At 35.9% G+C, this 18,138-nt stretch overlaps 1 long non-coding RNA gene across 1 annotated transcript in view; it reads right to left on the reverse strand.

The window, feature by feature from the left end:
* The window catches only part of LOC134485600 (uncharacterized), a 54,420-nt gene that overhangs the window by 17,525 nt on the left and 18,757 nt on the right, over positions 1-18,138 (reverse strand). The window contains exon 3 of the long non-coding RNA XR_010063754.1: positions 17,488-17,578. This is a non-coding gene — a long non-coding RNA (uncharacterized LOC134485600). The remainder of the gene's footprint in view (positions 1-17,487; positions 17,579-18,138) is intronic.

An 18,138-nucleotide genomic window follows, 5' to 3' on the forward strand; every position in this document is an offset into this window, starting at 1 on the left:
ACAATATTGCTGATGCCAAGAAGTGCATGCTGACAAAGGCCTGATATAGCTGTCTCCTGAGAGACTCTACTAAAGTATGACAAATACAGAGGCAGAAAGAAGCTTGCAGCCAACTATTGAACTAAGAACAGATTCCCCATTGAAGGAGTTAGAGAAAGGATTAAAGGAGCTGAAGGGGTTTGCAACCGTATAAGAACAACAATACCAACCAACCAGAGTTCCCAGGGACTAAACCTCCCAAAAGATACACATGGACAGACCCATGGCTCCAGCTGTATGTGTAGCAAAGGATGGCCTTGTTGGGTACCAATGGGAGGAGAAGCCCTTGATCCTACCAAGGCTAGACTCCCCCAGTGGGTGAGTGGATACGTTGGGGAACACCCTCATAGAATAAGGGGGAGAAGGGATAGGATACAGTGTTTATAGACAGGAAACCTGGAAAGGAGATAACATTTGAAATATAAATAAATAAAAAATATATCCATTAAAAAAGGAAAAAAATAACATAGGTGATGACAGGGGCATCTGCTAACAAGATGCTTCACATTTCCTTCTTCAAATATACTTGCTTTCCACTTCTGTCTGTGATTTTTGTTCTTGCCATGTAAACAGGCAGTATTTCTACAGTCAAGGCAAACACGGATGGGGTAGGATAAAAATGTTGTGAATGAAAGGAAAAATAGAGGAAAAAGCTCAGACCACATACAAATTAAAGAAAAAAATCTCTTTAGGATGAGTTACGAATGAAAGTATGTCAAAGTAGTGCTCACAATATTGTACTTTTTTTATTTTGAAATACCAGTGACAGGCATCTCTGTTCCTAAAATATTGAGTTAGTTACAAAATATAACGTAATAGATTTTTCTAGAATAAAATATATGAAAAAAAAGAATTAAATACAGTGTCATGGCAATCTAGAACTTTAAACTTTTCTCATTTTCTTTGTTTATGTTTTTCTATTTGCTTTCACTTATAAGTATGTAAATGTTTATGTTTATAAATATGCATGATCCAAATACAGAAAACATAATGAAAAAATTTGCAAACAAAAACAAACAAAAAAACCCAAAAAACCAAAAAACAAAGAAAAACCAAATCTATAATGTCACTATTACAGCCCAATAAAGTAAACACGCTGTGAATATGTTACAGTATTCATTGTATTTAAGTTTCCTCTATCACCAGTTTTACTCAAATCATGTTTCAAATTATGTTCATGACTGATGTGTGGTCACGATGGCTTTTTTAAGTTCATTTAATCGTGACGAACACTTTTCCTTCACTTAATTTCATGTAGTTACTAAAATATCTGAGGCTTCTTTTCTTACAGTTTTCATCCTAAAGTTGGTAATAGTATCCTTGGGGATTAAATAGAGGAGCCAGAGGAGTGAGTTTCAAACTTTCAAATCAGAAGCTGTTCAAACAAAATATTTTATTCATTAATATTTAATAATTTTATAAATAAATAGAAAATCATTGAAATGAGGCTAAGTATGTAGTTCATTGCTTGAAAGTGTGCTTATCATTTTGTGCATGCCTAGATTCAATTCATATAGTTTCAAAGAAAATAATTAGAAACTGTTAAATTTTAAATTTGTCATTAGATTACAATGATTGTCTTTGAACTGTATTTTAAATATTTCTTCCTATCAGAGTCTGAACAAAAATAATTCCATTAGCCACATTTGACTTTATAAGTTATATATTATGCCTTCATATTTTTGATTTTTAATGATTAAAAATAAATCCTATAAAAGTATATAAATCCTATAAAAGTTCTCCACTTTGAATTTATCTCATTCCTACAATTTAGAAATGTAAAGATGTCATAAGATTTAGGATAAGTATTGATAAGTCGGGAAGTGATGCTACAGAAGTTACAGCTACGTGAATGACCCACTAAATGGGTCATTCTAAAACTGATCAGTTCTTAAGAGCTCAATATCTCTATTACAAATGACCCCGTAAAAGTTTCCAGTGGTGGCTTTATTATCAACTTTGTAGATAAATTGCTTCATTCAAAGTTCAAAAGTGGTTATTTTCTAGTTCCACCATTACATAGGAATATGTCATAAAGAACATTCTCTTGAACTTAGACCAATTATAGCTTATATTTACAATATATGCAAAGCCAATTATGCACAGTGACTATTTCAGAATATAACTAGAGGATACATGCATCCACAGGATTTTTTCCGTTTGATTTTTTTCATCAAACAAAATGTATCAAAGTTGTTTATACATAAAACACATTTTAATGTGTAAAATTTTTCTTAAGTACATGTGAAACTAGGAGTTCCATCTACTTTTTCTTTCCTCACACTATAGAGATATTTAAAAAAAACTCCTAAATTTCTAATTTCTGTGCATCGAGTATAAAGTATGGATAATCTGTAGAGCAGAAAACTAAATGATCTCTAAAGTACTTTATTTAATGTGACATAAGGGGATCTAATGAAACAGAGATGCACAAAGTCAGATTCAACAGAGGGAAAGCCCACACTCATGTTTAGTAATGATTTGGAATAGAAATCAGGCCTTCTGGGGTTGGGGATTTAGCTCAGCGGTAGAGCGCTTGCCTAGCAAGCGCAAGGCCCTGGGTTTGGTCCCCAGCTCCGAAAAAAAGAAAAGGAAAAAAAAATCAGGCCTTCTTCTTCCAAAATAGTCTTCAAGCCCCTACTACATTCTAATGACTGATGTGTGAACCATTAGACAGGTATGATACCCCACTGATATATTTATTATCAGACTTATAGCTTTACTGTAAACCTTGCATCTAATATTGTTTCTAACTTCCATACACTAAGTGAAGACATGTCAGGACAGGGCCACGTTCTGTCTTGTGAGAGCATTTTAGGTGGTTTTCAAGTCAGACCTTCCTCAGAACAAGTAGAAGGCTCCACCAGAAACAACGCAAAGCAGGAAGGAGAAAACCAAAAGTGGCTGCAAGTTCTTCATAGTTCAGTGAAGCTTTGGCCATATGTGTGTATCAGGTTGACTTGTATAAACTCTTACAGAAGACCACTGCTATAGGGAAAGGTCAAAATAAATATACTACATTTCATACAGGATTTGCAAGTTACATTAGAGAAAAATAGGATGTATATCCCTTTTAAGTTATCATCTATTCCTATCTGTTCCTTCAGTACGAGCACTTTATTTCCTGAGTAATTTGTTTTTCTCTTCTGTGCTTGTATATCAATTTAGATAATATGGACATGACTTCTCATACTGAGAGAAACATTACCAATTCCTGGTCATTCTTTGTTTGTTCTGCATGTTTTGATCATTTCCCACAGAAAGACAGTAACATCTAAAGCATTCATTAATTTTAACTGCAAACTGCATCTATGCTGTTTAAATGAAACTTTCTGTGTTGGATCTGACTTTCTCATTAGAAGGAATAAAGCAGGTAGGGGACTTTCTTGCCAATAGCTTGTAAGCTAAAAATTTATTTGTGCAAAATGATCTCAGAGCCAGGGTATATCTTGAGATTAAGATCATTATTAACTGTCCTAAGCCTTAAACAAGAACATTGGCAGTTAACTTACCAGGAAGAGAACAAATGGCTGGTCAACATCACCCTGATTTTGGACATTTAATGCTTGGTACATCTTGTTTGTTGAACAGAGGGACCACTTAACTCTAAAAGCTGTTTTCAGGGTCAGATTTGTTTTAAACTTTCAGCCATAAAAAGAAAAAATGCTGGTCACAAATGCTTTTAGAGCAGCAGGACTCTAAGGTAAATCTAGTAAGACTTAGGCCACAAGGCAATCAGAAGGTTGAACCCACTCTAAAGAGTTCCTGCCTGTTGTCACTAGAGAGACTTTGCCTCTATCTGACTAAGCATATAGAAGCAATATGTTGTAATATGGATCAGAGTTTCAATGATATCATTTAGCATATTTAATAAGTTCAATAATAACCATCATAATTATAGTTATAATGTTAGATATCATGGGGTTATTTCTACCTACTGGGAAAATGGAAATAGCAACATTTAAACACAAGAAACCAAGTGTCAAAGAGGGCGTTTCAGAATAATATTTTAATAAAGCTAGGGCATTATTTTTTAATGCAAAAGTCAGGTAAGTAGTAAAGTTCTCAAGGAAGTTAAGATCTTGAGACATTTTTATATCAAAATATTTGGATACTGTCATAATCTTATAATGTTATTGAAATATCTATATACCATATTCATCAATTTAAAATGTAAAGTTTAATGTATACAATATGCCATAGTCATGTATTTAAAATATGAAGTTTAATGAATAGAACATGCACAATATTGTCCAAATATCTTCACTAGCAAAAATTAAAATATTCTTCCCACACCAAAAGAAGATTCAGGTATGCTATAGTATGATGTATTCTTTATTATGTAGCCCAATATTATTCCACCGTAGTGATCTAGTACATTCTACTTGTTGAATGGCAAATCTTAGCTATATTTTCTTTTATCTTTTGTTATTAATATTGGTATGGATAATTTTGCATGAACAGTTTTTCTATTTTCTCAATTACATAGCTAGATGTGTACCAACTGTGCCATTTGGTAACTCTATATACTTTTTTTAAATCAACGAATTTTTATTATATTTTATTTTTAATTTTTACATTTTGTTTATTTTTATTTATCCACTTTACATCCCACTCACTGCTGCTCTCCTAGTCACGCTCTCCCACAATTCTTCCCCCCACCCACTCCATACCCTTCTCCTCTGAGAGGTGGAGACTGTATCTAGATATCTCCCCACCCTAGCACATCAAGTCTCTGTGGGGCTATGTGCATCCTTTCCCACTGAAGCCAAACAAAGCAGCAATGAAGAGAAACTTAAAGCAATCCCACTAAAATCAGGGAAAACACAGGTTTGCTCACTCTCTCCATATCTATTCAATATAGTACTTAAAGTTCTAGCTAGAGCAGTAAGACAACAAAGGGAGTTCAAGAGGACTCAAATTGGCAAAGAAGAAGTCAAGGTATCACTATTTACAGATGATAGTATGCATAAGTGACCCCCAAAATTCTACCAGAGAATTTCTACATCTGATAAACAATTTCAGCAAAGTACCTGATACAAAATTAATTCAAAAAAATCAGGAGCTGTCCTTTATACAAATGATAAATGTGCTAAGAAAGAAATTAAGGGAAAAAACATTTTACAATAGCCATAAATAATATAAAATATATTGGTGTAAATCTAACCAAGCAAGTGAAAGATCTGTATGACAAGAACTTCAGTCTCTGAAGAAAGAAATTGAGAAAGATATCAGAAGATGGAAAGATCTCACATGCTCAAAGAAAGGTAGGACTAACATAGTGAAAATGGCCATCTTACCAAAAGCAATCTACAGATTCAATGCAATTCCCAACAAAATTCCAACACAGTTCTTTACAGACCTTGACAGAACAATTCTCAACTTCAAATGAGAAACAAAAACCACAAGGATAGTCAAAACAATTCTGAATAATAAAAGAATTTCCAATAATTCTATATTTTAAAGCTTTCCAAAATAGCCTGAATTAGTCTGTACTCCTAACATCTGTATAAGAGGATGTCGATCTCACCATATCCTAATTAACATATGATTGTTATAGTCATCCAAAGAAGTGAAGCACATCTCAATGGAGAATTTTGCTGTTGTTCATGGCAGGTTTTGTTTGTTTGTTTGTTTGTTGGGGTTTTAGTTTGTTTTGTTTTGTGGTTTTGTTCTTTTGTTCTTTTGTTTTTTGTTGATTGGATGGCTGAATGGTTGGTTGGTTGTTTGGTTGATTGGCTGGCTGACTGGTTGGTTGGTTGGTTGGTTGGTTGTTTGGTTGATTGGCTGGCTGACTGGTTGGTTGGTTGGTTGGTTGTTTGGTTGATTGGCTGGCTGACTGGTTGGTTGGTTGGTTGGTTAGTTGGTTGGTTGGTTGGTTGGTTGATTGGCTGGCTGACTGGTTGGTTGGTTGGTTGGTTGGTTGGTTGGTTGGTTGGTTGGTTAGTTTGTTGGTTGCTTGATTAGTTTGTTGGTTGGTTGGTTGGTTGGTTGGTTGGTTGGTTGGTTTGTTGATTGGCTGGCTGACTGGTTGGTTGGTTGGTTGGTTGGTTTTGTATAACTCCTTGGGAGAAATGTCTGTCAAGAACTTTATTTTTCAGCTGAGATTTTTGTACCTTTTATTGAATTTTAAGACTTCGGGTTCTTAAAAATTATGTAAATATAGACTTCAGGGTCTTATACATCCTGGATATTAGACCCTTATCAGACATACAATTTATAGTATCTTCCAATTCTGTGAGCCATCCTTTTGTTTAGTTAACTTTTTTTGCCTTGATTTTGGTGATCTGTGGTTTTCCTCTGTAGTGCAGGATATTCTGAAACTTGATCTGCTATAAAGCCCAGATTATCTCTCACTCTGGCTTCTGAATTTGAGGTTACAGGTATATGCTCCAATGCCTGACTTTATTTCAAGAGTGTTTTCTGATTTTATATATATACACATATATATATGTATATATATAATTTTGTATTTATCAAAGATATAATTTATGTTATTAGTTTTGAGAATTTCATACAATGTTTTAATTATATCCATCTCACTTACTCAACTCCTTCCAGAGCCACCCTTCTTCCCTAACCCCAACAACTTTGTCTCTTCATTTTTTTAAAACCCATAAGGTCTGATTTATACAGCCTATATATTTTCACATGTTTAACCTTCCACTGGATATGACTGAATTACCAGGAGATATACTTTCAAAAAACTATATTGTTGTTTTATTTTAAGTGTACAAGTAGTATATGTTTGTACAGTCATGCATGCCTGGTATTCATGGAGACCAGAAGAGGGCATCAAATACCCTGACCTTGTGCTACAATTGGTTGTGAGCCACCATGGGAGTGCTGTGGATCAAACTGGATTGGCTTCCAGAGCAGCTGTCTCTTTTAACTACTGAGGCATCATTTCTCAGGCTGGCAGGAGATACACTGTTGAAAAAAAAACAAAACTAAATTTCCCTTTCCTAGGAAATCAGTCCCTCAGCTAGGAATGAGACTTCATGACCACCTGCCCTGTCCATGCTTGGATGAGTCTGGCTTGAGTTTGGACAGACCACGTGCACACTGTCACAATTCCTATCCATGTGTGAACTTTTCTTGCTGTTTCTGGTACTCATTCACGACCTCTGGCTCTTACAACTCCTCAGCTGACTGCACTGCTATGATCACTGAGCCTTTGACGAGGGGTTGTGATATAGATATTCTATTTAAGGGTGGGAATTCTGTGGGGTATTTTTTTTTATTCTTTATACTATGACCAGTTCAGTTGTGGGTACCTGTGTTAATCATTACCTACTGCCATAGAAGCTTCTCTGTTAAGGATTGAGAAATACAGTAATTTATGGGTATAATAAGTTGTTAGGAATTCATTTAATACTATGATGACTTAGCAGAGTAAAGTAATGGGTTCTCCTTTAGGGCCTATGACCTGTCCATCTACATGTAGTAGGCCTCAATATTGATGCCAAATATGGGTTTCATCCTGTGGAATGAACCAATCTGAAAGTATTTGTGCCAATATTGCACCAGTGGGTACATCTCGCCGAACCAGGTATTGCTGTAGCTGAGTTTACCACCAATTAAATAGCACTTTTCAACCCCATGAAAGCTAGCCAATAGGAATGAGGTTTTCAGGTCAGTACAATATTGATATCTCTATGTACTCTGATTTAAGTAAATGGTGTCTCCAGAACTATGGTTTTACCATTAAGTCCTAAAGGATAACCAATAATGCTAACACTGGGTCCATAGAACCCCACTGACTAGCAACTCTAGAGAAAGTAACCCATTCTTTATATAATAGCTTGTGGTGTCTAGTAGGGGCACTGCCACCCTAATAGAAAAAAATCAACATTTAAAGTCTTTTATGGCTACGATAAAACACCATGGCCAAAAACAACATGAAGAGAGGATTTATTTGGCTTACATGTCCTACTCACAGCCTATCACTACAGGAGGTCAAAGCAGAAACTCAAGCCTGACAAAAACCTGGAGTCAAGAATTATAGCAGAGGCCATGGAGGAATATTCCCCATGGCTTGCCCAGCATGCTGCTTTGTAGAACTAAGGACCACATGACCAAGAGTGAAATTGCTCACACTGGACTGTGCCTTTCCACATCAATCATTAATCAAAAAATATCCTATAGATTTGCTTACAGTTCAATTTTTTGGAGATCTTTTCTCAGTTGAGATTCCCTCTTTCCCTTGACACTCTAGCTGTGTCAAGTTTACAAAAAAGGAAAAAAATGAAAAAGAAAAAGAAAAAAGAAAGAAAGAAAAAGAAAAGGAAAAAAGGAAAAAGAAAATAATTACTGGAAGTTCTTACATTAGTAGCTTTCCAAATAACTTTCTTGGATGTTTTTGGTGTTACTTATTCATTTCCATATTCCCTCCTGCACTCTGCCTTCACATCCCCAGATTTCAAGTTACACTACAGAGCTAAGTAATGAAAAACAGCATAAAAACAGACACATTAATCAATAGAATATAATGTAAAAATCCACATACAAGCCAAACTCCTACAGCCACTTGGTTTTGGGCAAACAGGTCAGAAATGTACACAAGAAGGGAAATAAGTATGTTTAACAATGGTTTTGATCAAACTGGATAACCACACATAGACGGAGGAAACTAAATCCTTTCCTCTCAATGGATCAAGGACCTTAGCACAAGACCTGAAACTCTTAATCTATTAAAGGAGAAAATAGGATCTGTGCTTGACCCCATTGGAACAGAAAGTGACTTTCTGACCAGAAGATTAATAGCATATGCATTAAGGCGAATTGATCAATAATGAGTTAATTAATGGAAACTCATGGAGCTGTACAACAAACAACACCATCACTAAAGTCAAGAGGCAGCCTACAGAACACAAGGGAAATTTTACTAGTTATACATCTAACAGATGTTAGTCAGGTAAATGTCTAGAATGAATAAGAAGACCTAAGATGACCTGAAATAAGAAAACAAACAACCCAAGGGAGAAAATGGGGTGTAAAACCAAACAGTTATTAAAGGGCAAAACACAAATGACTAAGAAACATTTCTGAAATGTTTAGAATCTTTAGTTCTAAGGGAAATGAAAATTAAAATTAGTCTGAGATTTCATCTGATCCTAGTCAGAATGGCTAAGATAAAGTAAAAGAACAAAATAACAGCAGATGCTGGCATGAATACGATCTAAACGGAACATTTATTCACTGCTGGTGAGAGCAGAAACGTGTAAAGCCACTGTAGGCATCAGCATGGTGATTCTTCAAAAATCTACAAACTGATCAACCACAGGCTCCAGTTAGACCACTCTTCCTCATGTCCAGAGAACTCTTCATCCTACTATATAGATACTTGCCCATCCATAGTCATTGCTCCTCTTTTCATGTCATAGGGTTTCCATTACTGGGAAGAGACACCATGACAAAGGGAACTCTTATAAAGAAAACTTTTAATTGGGGCTGACTTATAGTTTCAGAGGTTTAGTCCATTGTCGTCATGGTGGGAAGCAGGCAGGTAGACATGGCGCTGGAGACGGAGCTGAGGGTACTGCATCTTGATCTGCAGGAAGCCGGAGATTTATGTGTCACACTGAGCTTGGCTGAAAAGTAGAAAAAAGTCTCAACGCCCATCTAGGTAGGTAGGTAGATAGACAGATAGGTGATAGATAGATAGATAGATAGATAGATAGATAGATAGATAGATAGATAGATAATAGATAGATAGATAGATAGATAGATAGATAGATAGATAGATAGATAGATAGATAGATAGATAAACATAGATATATTTCTGTTACCTGCAGATTAGGATGTAAAGCTCTCAGCTACTATTCCAGTGCTATGCCTGTCTGCTTTGCACCATGATGATCATCAACTAATCCTCTGACACTGTAATACCCCAATTAAATGCTTTCTTTTAAAGGGTTGTCTTGATCATGGTATCTAAAAGAGACATATGTCATAAGTTGTAGGCTGATGAGCAAAAGACAGAAGTAAATTATGCAACTTTCAACCTATTGAATAAGGAGAAATGTTCCAAAAAATAAATCTGATAAATTTAAAGGGAAAATAATAGGCCAGCTGGCATTAAAGTTATAAATATAAACATACTCTTACAGTAACTATATGAATGTAAATAAAGTAATTACTTAATTTAAAACATTAAAATTTGGTGGCCCAGAGGTTATGGTCATTCTGGTATTCATGTTTATCAAATCACCAACCAGGGACCTGGGAGGAAAGAATAATCCCACTCTGGAGCGAGAAAGTAAGACGACACTGTGAGAATCTTTGGTCCTGTCCACAGTACCAAGGGAAACAGGGAGGGACTCCCACTGACCAAGTTTGAGCTGATGTCACCGTTAAAAATAACAATGACCATTAACAATTTTAGTATGCTGAATGAATAAAAATACACCAAACTATACACAAAAGAGAAAAGGAAAGTTATACATGCCGTGGAAAATGGAATAGTAGCTAGAAAGTTCTAGTTAACTGGACACAGGGTCTCACGTTCCATTCCCTGTGCTCTGTGGGAGAAAGAATTGAATGGGTGACTAAATGTTCATTACCAATATATAAAAATAAAAACTGATTTTATTTATTATTTTATTCTGAAAACTTGCTAAATTATAGTAACTACATTACTATAAGAATAAGGTTTCGTGTAGGCTTAGATTTTTGAAAACCTACTTTTAATAAGGTACTTAAATGCTTTAGCCTCCCTTTTAGCCCACCACTCACCAGAGGTAGTGAAAATGAAAGATCAGTCGGGCAAAGGAGGATGTGGATCTGTTCAGAAATAGTTTTTTTCAGAACAAATCCAATCTGCATTGTCAAGATATCAGCAGTCAGTAGCTCGATCCACTTGCAAATTCCATTCATGTATCGGCAACAGAAATTTGATCCAGAAAAGACAGCCAAGGCTCTGCTAATCAGCTCAAATCCGTGAAGCAGCGAGAAGCCACTGGAACACTATCAGTGTTCTTTAGTGTGTTTCTCTCAATGAAGTCAAGACAAACAATGGCCAGCAAATAATGGCAAGGTGAACCACAGCATCATCAGTGAAAGCCAGTGTGAGCAAATCCCAACAATGACCAGCAAAGAATTGTAAGGCAAACCAATACCACACAGCATCATCCACTGTCCGTTGGGTTATATTTATACCCTTTCCAAACATCACATGTCCTTTCAAGCATCGACCCTAGCAAACATCACATGTCCACTTCCCAGGTTGCTTCCAGAAAAACACCACGTGTCTGTTCTCAGCAAAACATCCTCCCATATGTCTGCTTCAGCAAAAACATCTTCTCATAAAACATTTTCCAGAAAAACATCGCACAACACCGGTGAGTCTCCACAAAAATCAGAAATGTCCACTTCAGTAATGTCTTAGTATGTAATAAAAAGGGTAAACACTATTTACTTGCCAATGAATACAAAAACCATTCTCCTTGTCCTATGCATGAATTTTCCAAACCAATATGGAAGAAATCTTTTAAAATAACACTCATGTGTTATATAATCTTTTCTAGAGGCTTTACATTTCTGAGCTTTTTACTAAAAATAAAATACATTGATAGTGATCTATATATGATCCATTTATCACTATTAAAAATCAATGCATCTTTATAAATGTATTAATAACAAACTTTATCTTTCAAAGTTTAAATGAAACAATTTGTATGTGCTTGAATTAAACTTGGCATTCCTACTTCTTACAATGAAAACAATATATATTCATAATTTGTCCTATAATACAATAGCTATATTTATATCAGGCTATTATTCTTTTTGTCAAATCAAATTAGAGCCCCTATGCTAAGATACCTGAGACCATGCTCAGTTTTCTTACTAATCAATATTTATCTATTCACTTCTCATTACACCAGTACGATGTTGGTAACACAGAGTAAGCTAGGAGAGGTGCTGTTCCCAGAAATTGTGTGAGAATTGCTTTTATCCTTTACTTTTTTAAAAAGTTGCTCTTGACTAAATAATTTTAGTAACACTTTATGTAACACACTAAAATGTGTGCTACACATCATCCCCAGCACTCCCATTAACTATGGAGAATCCCCAGCCTACAAACTTTCTACCTTGATGATTATTACATCTATGGATACTATAAATTTCATTTTGAAATATGAGCTTTTCCAAGACTATCAAAATGAAGCATCTCAAAAGCTACACAGCGACGAAAGATGGCATCTTCAACAAACAGTGCTTCGGAGACTACACAGCAACATGGAGGCCAGAACTATACTCCTGTCTATTGCCCTGCACAAAAATAAACGCTAAATGGACCGTGACACTTAGTATGAAACTTGAAGCTATGAAAGTGCCAAATGAAAAGGCAGAGGAAATGCATCAATATGCAGACATGGGCTTAGACTTTCTAAATAACTAGACTTGGGTCACCTAGAAGAGGCCTCATAGAAGAGGTGCCAACAGAATGGAAGAAACTTTCCTGGCTGTAAGTCTCATGGAAAATTAGTATCTAGGGTTTACACAGAACTCAAGAAATTGAACACCCAGGAAACAGTTCAGTGAAAGAGTGGTCTGGGAGTCCTGAAAAGAAGAAATCCAAATGGGTTATAAATGCTATTTTAAAGTGGTTGGCATTCTTAGCCATTGAGAAAATGCAAATTAATATTACTCTGAGACCCTGTGTCACCCCCAGTCACAACAAAATTACATCGTATCACAAAAACGAATGTCCAATAATGGCTGGTGAGGATGCAGGGAATGAAGAACAGTTGACTCCCTGATGGTGGGAGTGTAAATCAGTGCGGAGGTAAAAACGGAACTATATTTAAGATACAAATAGAACTATTGCATGACCCAACTCTAGCATACATCAACATATACTCAAAAAAGTTTATATACCAGCACTGAGATTGTTACACAACCACGTTTACTGCTGCTCGGGTTACATAGCCAGGAAGTGGAATCAGCCTAGATGTCCGTTAACTGGTGGATGGTTAATGAAACTGTGATGCATATGGAACTCTTTTCAGTTGCACAGAGAATCGAAATCATGGGATTGGCAGGAAAATGAATGGATCTGGAAAATATTATGTTGGGTAAGGTGACCCAGACCCAGACAGACAAACATTGCATGCTCGCTCATATGCAGATCTTAGCTTCAAATTCTAGATTTGTGTGTTTGACTTGGAATGTCTGTGGAGACTGAGAAGCTAGAAAGGGGTCATGGGAGGTTGCTTGGGGAAGAGGCCTTGAAGGGGGAATGGGAACAGAGCACGAGTGAGGTGAGAGTAGACAAAGTAATGCCAGGTTGCCAAATATGCAGAGAAGGGGCTAATCCAGACTTAGAAGAAATCTATAAAGCCATTTGGAAACATTATCTTTGAAAGGTAACTTAAAATATAATTTCCAGAGAGATTTGAATGGAGCTACCCTGCATGGATAGATAATGCTATTCCCAGAAGCGTTGAGTTATTAAACAAAAATCCCCAACATGGGATTCTTCCCCATGTGTTACTGGTCCAAGAGTCCTCCCAAGACAGACAACACCTTTGCTCATGAATTCCTCCAGGACTGAATGACAAATCCCTCTCACAGAGGATAGCATATTTGTTGTTTGCAAGACAGAGCTGGAAACTTGCACCCTGCTAGTGTGTTGTCACTGGGATGCAAGGTGCTGGGAAGTCTTGTGGGGAGCAAGGAAATGGAGGCTCGTCAAGGGTCTACACCCTGCTTGCTACAGTACCGACCTGCCAGGAAAGATACGCCTGTACACTGGAATGACATTTGGGGGAAACCGAACACTTGCTGGTTGGTTCTAAGGTCTAAATCCATACGCAGTACTGTAAACCTTATCTAAAGCTTATGCCTGGAGAAATCATAAGTCTTTCTAGGAAACCTAATACTGGTTTTTGTTTTGCTGTTTGTTTGTTTGTTTGTTTGATTGTTTGTTTGTTTTGTTTGTTGCTGCTGAACAGAAGTACCAAACCTTCAAAATATTAATCTTGCTACTCACAGGCTAGGGCTGCTGTCAGCCTGGAAAGCGCGGTGGATGAGGTTAATGTGGAGACTGCGGTGCATTGCTGTATAGAATAGAATCATTTATTACGCATAATCTTGCTTGTCTATTTTCATTTTTCTATACTTTTGATGTCATAGCCATAAAATCAACGCCAAGACCAGTATCAGAAAGTGTTCTAATGCTCCCTTTGGTGGGTAGGGTAGAGCTTGAAATCATAATTGTTAAGTCTTTATGCCTTTTGAAATCTTTTATATGGTATAAGACAAAGGCCTACTTTCATTCTTTTACATGTGGGCATCGAGTTTTCATAGCTTTGAGGAAGAGAGTTGATGCTTCCTGATACCCATGATTTATGGATTTATTTCTTGAACCTCTATCCTGTTCATTTAGTCCATATGTCTGTCTTTATGCTTATGCCATGCCGTCTAATTACTAAAATGTTGTAATCTGTGTTGGAGTGAGGAAGTGTCATGCCTTCACTTTGTTCTTTGTAAGATTCTTTGTGGTGCTCTGAGTCTTTTGTGAGTCCACATGAACTGTAGCATTGTTCTCCCTATTTCTATGGAAAATGCCATTGTTGTTTTGATAGAGATTACTCTAAATCTCAGAGCACTTTGAATAATACGTACATTTAATAATATTGTCTTGCAATCAGCAAACACAATACATCTGTTTATACATTTGCATTTTTCTTAATTTTTTGTCAGCACTTAAATAATGTCTTTTGAAAGTTTTATATTAGCACGGGGTGTGACTCAATGCTAGCGTGTTTCTCTAGGATCCCCAAGGTCCTGTGTTCTAGCCCAGCACCATAAAAAAATAATTGGAAATTTATGGTACTGTTCCAAATACCACTATAAATAATTCCTAGGAGTTCAAATGTGAAAGTATTTTTACTTCTGTTTGCCAAAGTAAAACACTTGTGTAGCTTAAGTAGAATTGTTTTTCCTGAAACAATTTTTGTCTGACCTCAACAAGATTAAAAATATTATAAACATAATTACCGGAGAAAATGGGAGGCTTTGTGTGTTCAAAACTAGAGAAAAGTTATTAGAATACTAAAGTATTTTGGTAAAACATTCTGTTAAAGTTTTATGTGACTTTTGAACATCATTAAAATAGTGCTTATTAGGGGCTAGAGAGGTAGCTCAGAGTTTAAAGGCATTGGTCCTCTTCCAGAGGACCCAGATTTGGTTCCTAGCACCTATTTTTTTATTTTTTATAATATTTTTAATGATGGCGAAAATGAGAAGCAGCCTGAATGTGCAATAATAGATGTTTTGTAGGTTAACTCATGGTTATACACACTTAACATAAAATTATTAAAATATTTATTAGAAAGACTATTACATGAAAAACAGAACAAAAATTCAATTCATACTGAAAGCATGCATGCTTTATATTCATGCTATGGTTGAATTCATGCTGTAAGGATTTAAATACATATATATATATGCACATAAGACATATATATGTACACACATATGAGAGACAGAAAGAAAATGTATTAGATGTGTTAAGATTATGGATGACTGGTTTTATTTTCTAATTCTTTCTTATTTAAAATTTAATATTAGAAACATTTGCGTAAAATTCTAAAGTCTTAGAATCACATTTTATTAGCAATCCATCCCAGCACCTATTTGATGGCTCACAAAAATCTTTAACTCCAGTCCCAGGGAATTCTATGCCCTCTTCTAACCTCCACAAATACCAGAAACACATGTGGTGCACAGACATATATGCAGGCAAAACATACATATACATAAAATAAACTTAAAAAGATTACAAATTAAATGGTGCTTTATATAATTATTCATTCAAGAAACACACATTTAACAAAATCAAGGACTATTTTAAAATTCTAGGGGGACATTGTCATTCAGGAGATTCTTGGCAGTTTATTATTTCTTTGGCAAACAGAGAAGAATCTGATGTAGCCGTAAAGTTCAATTGCTTTAAAAATAGATCTCAGACGAGTCATTGGTGTCTATGCCCTCTACACTCCTCACACTGCTGATACAGAAGTGAAACTTACAGGGAAATCTTCAATGTTTTCTAAACCCAGAACATTAACACAGAGACTTGTCTTACCACTGTATGGTACACACAAGGACTTTTAAAGCAATGTAAAAATAATAAAGCATAATAAAATAAAAGCCTTATCCTCAGAGCCTCAGCCGGTCACCAATTATCTTCTGAATGAACTCACAATCCCCAAACATTTTCATATATATATGATTTTTACATAAGATCTTGAGATTATGGTTGGATTACATTTCTCCCTTCCCTCTCCTCCTCCAAACACTCTCTTATACTGCTCCTAACTCTCCTTTAAATTCGTGACCTCCCTTTTTCACTAACAGTCATTGTGTGCATATAAGTTTGTGTGTGTGTGTGTGTACCTATATATAACATGTTCAGATACATCATATTTTAAGTGGTTTGTTTAAATGATTTCCACTTTCAACTAACAATTTAAACCTCAAAAAGTTCAAATAGCCCATGGGTTAATAATGGAGTTACCATGGGGTTAGCATTGGGATTACCATGGGTTATTTCTAGGAATTACTGGCAGTTTGTTAAAGTTATACTTCACTTCCAACCAAATCAAAATGTATACAAATTCAGATATCTAGATATTGTTTGCTTTAGGAAGAATCTATTAGTATTTGTGTTTGAACACTATTATATCTCTATTCGAAATAATGGCTTAAATGTTATTTGATTTACATATAATTTTTCAGCTATGTCCACTACATAAAATATAACACAGCTATTAGGAGGCTTTCTTGGCTACTCTCAACCACACTGCATGTTTTTTAGATCTTGTGGACATTGACTTCTAAGTGAGTGGGCAACAAAAAAAGCCGTTGCTATAACGTCTCGGGAGGGATGTTGGTGAGCAGAGCGCCTAATGCTGATGATCATCATCAAACCTCAGCCTCTGACAGGAAACTTTGTAACTACCTCATGAAATTACAGTCCTCAGTTAGTACCCTGCTCTCATAGCCCAGGACTCCTCAGGAAAAATAATGACTAAAATGTTACACTTAAACCATGCAGAGAGCTTGGAGGAAGAAAGTGTGTACAAAAGCCGCCATTCAAATTCTTACCATAGCCTGGGAAATGTCTTCATCAGGGTTTTCATTTTACTTAATGGTTTGGGTGCTCTATTTTATTATCCAGGTCTGGTGTACGTACTGGTGCTTTGTTGCTTGCCATGGGAAAAGGGGACATCAAAGAGTACTGCAGTGCTAAAGTCATGGTGACTTGCTACAGCTATGGCATATGAAGACACGCACTGTGCATCCAAGATTATTATTATTAATTATCATAAAATAATTTAAGTCTTTAATAAGTTGAATATAGTCTCATATTTAATTTACAGACAAAGAAACCAGTCATAAGAAATGAACCAATGATGGTACTAAGTTGAAATTTACCTCTGGCCTTTGTCCTGCTTTCTCCTGTCTGTTCTATATCGGCCATTGCATGATTTTTCCAGTGAAGATTTCTGTTCAGAACCCCAGTAGCCTGTAAAGCATTGGGATTAGCAAAAGGTTTTAAATTTACAATCATCTTCTATCCTCTTAAATCACAATTTTAAAATACCATTTCCCTGCTGAGGCTGTAAGGATGCTAGGATGAATTTGTGAGGAATGTTAAATACTAAGTCACAGTCATCTTTACAAGGTTGGGTTCAACATAAAACATGGATCAGAAGCCTCATTTAAGATTTCTACTTGGAAAATAAGTCCTGAGACTGACCACTCCAACCATTATCTCGTCAGTCAGCCCTATTCACTTCACACTCTTGTAGCTAGTTATTATCTTATTTTTGTCTTTCCTAATAAAACCTAATCCCTCTTACAGAAGAATTATTCAAGACTATTCTGCTCCCAGTGTTTAGTGGAATGTCTGTCCTCCCCCTGTGCCTGTCTCTTATTTCTTGGGGCCATAAATATCATTTCTCCCAATGCTATTATCCAGAAATATACCAAAGCCAAACCTTTTAGGCTATTTTTGACCATCCTCCTAGAATGCAATGCCTCCTCAAAGCATAGCTTCTGATATTACACTATTACTTTTAAGAC

This window comes from Rattus norvegicus, chromosome 2 (assembly GCF_036323735.1).
Source record: "Rattus norvegicus strain BN/NHsdMcwi chromosome 2, GRCr8, whole genome shotgun sequence".
Classification (NCBI taxonomy): Eukaryota; Metazoa; Chordata; class Mammalia; order Rodentia; family Muridae; genus Rattus; species Rattus norvegicus.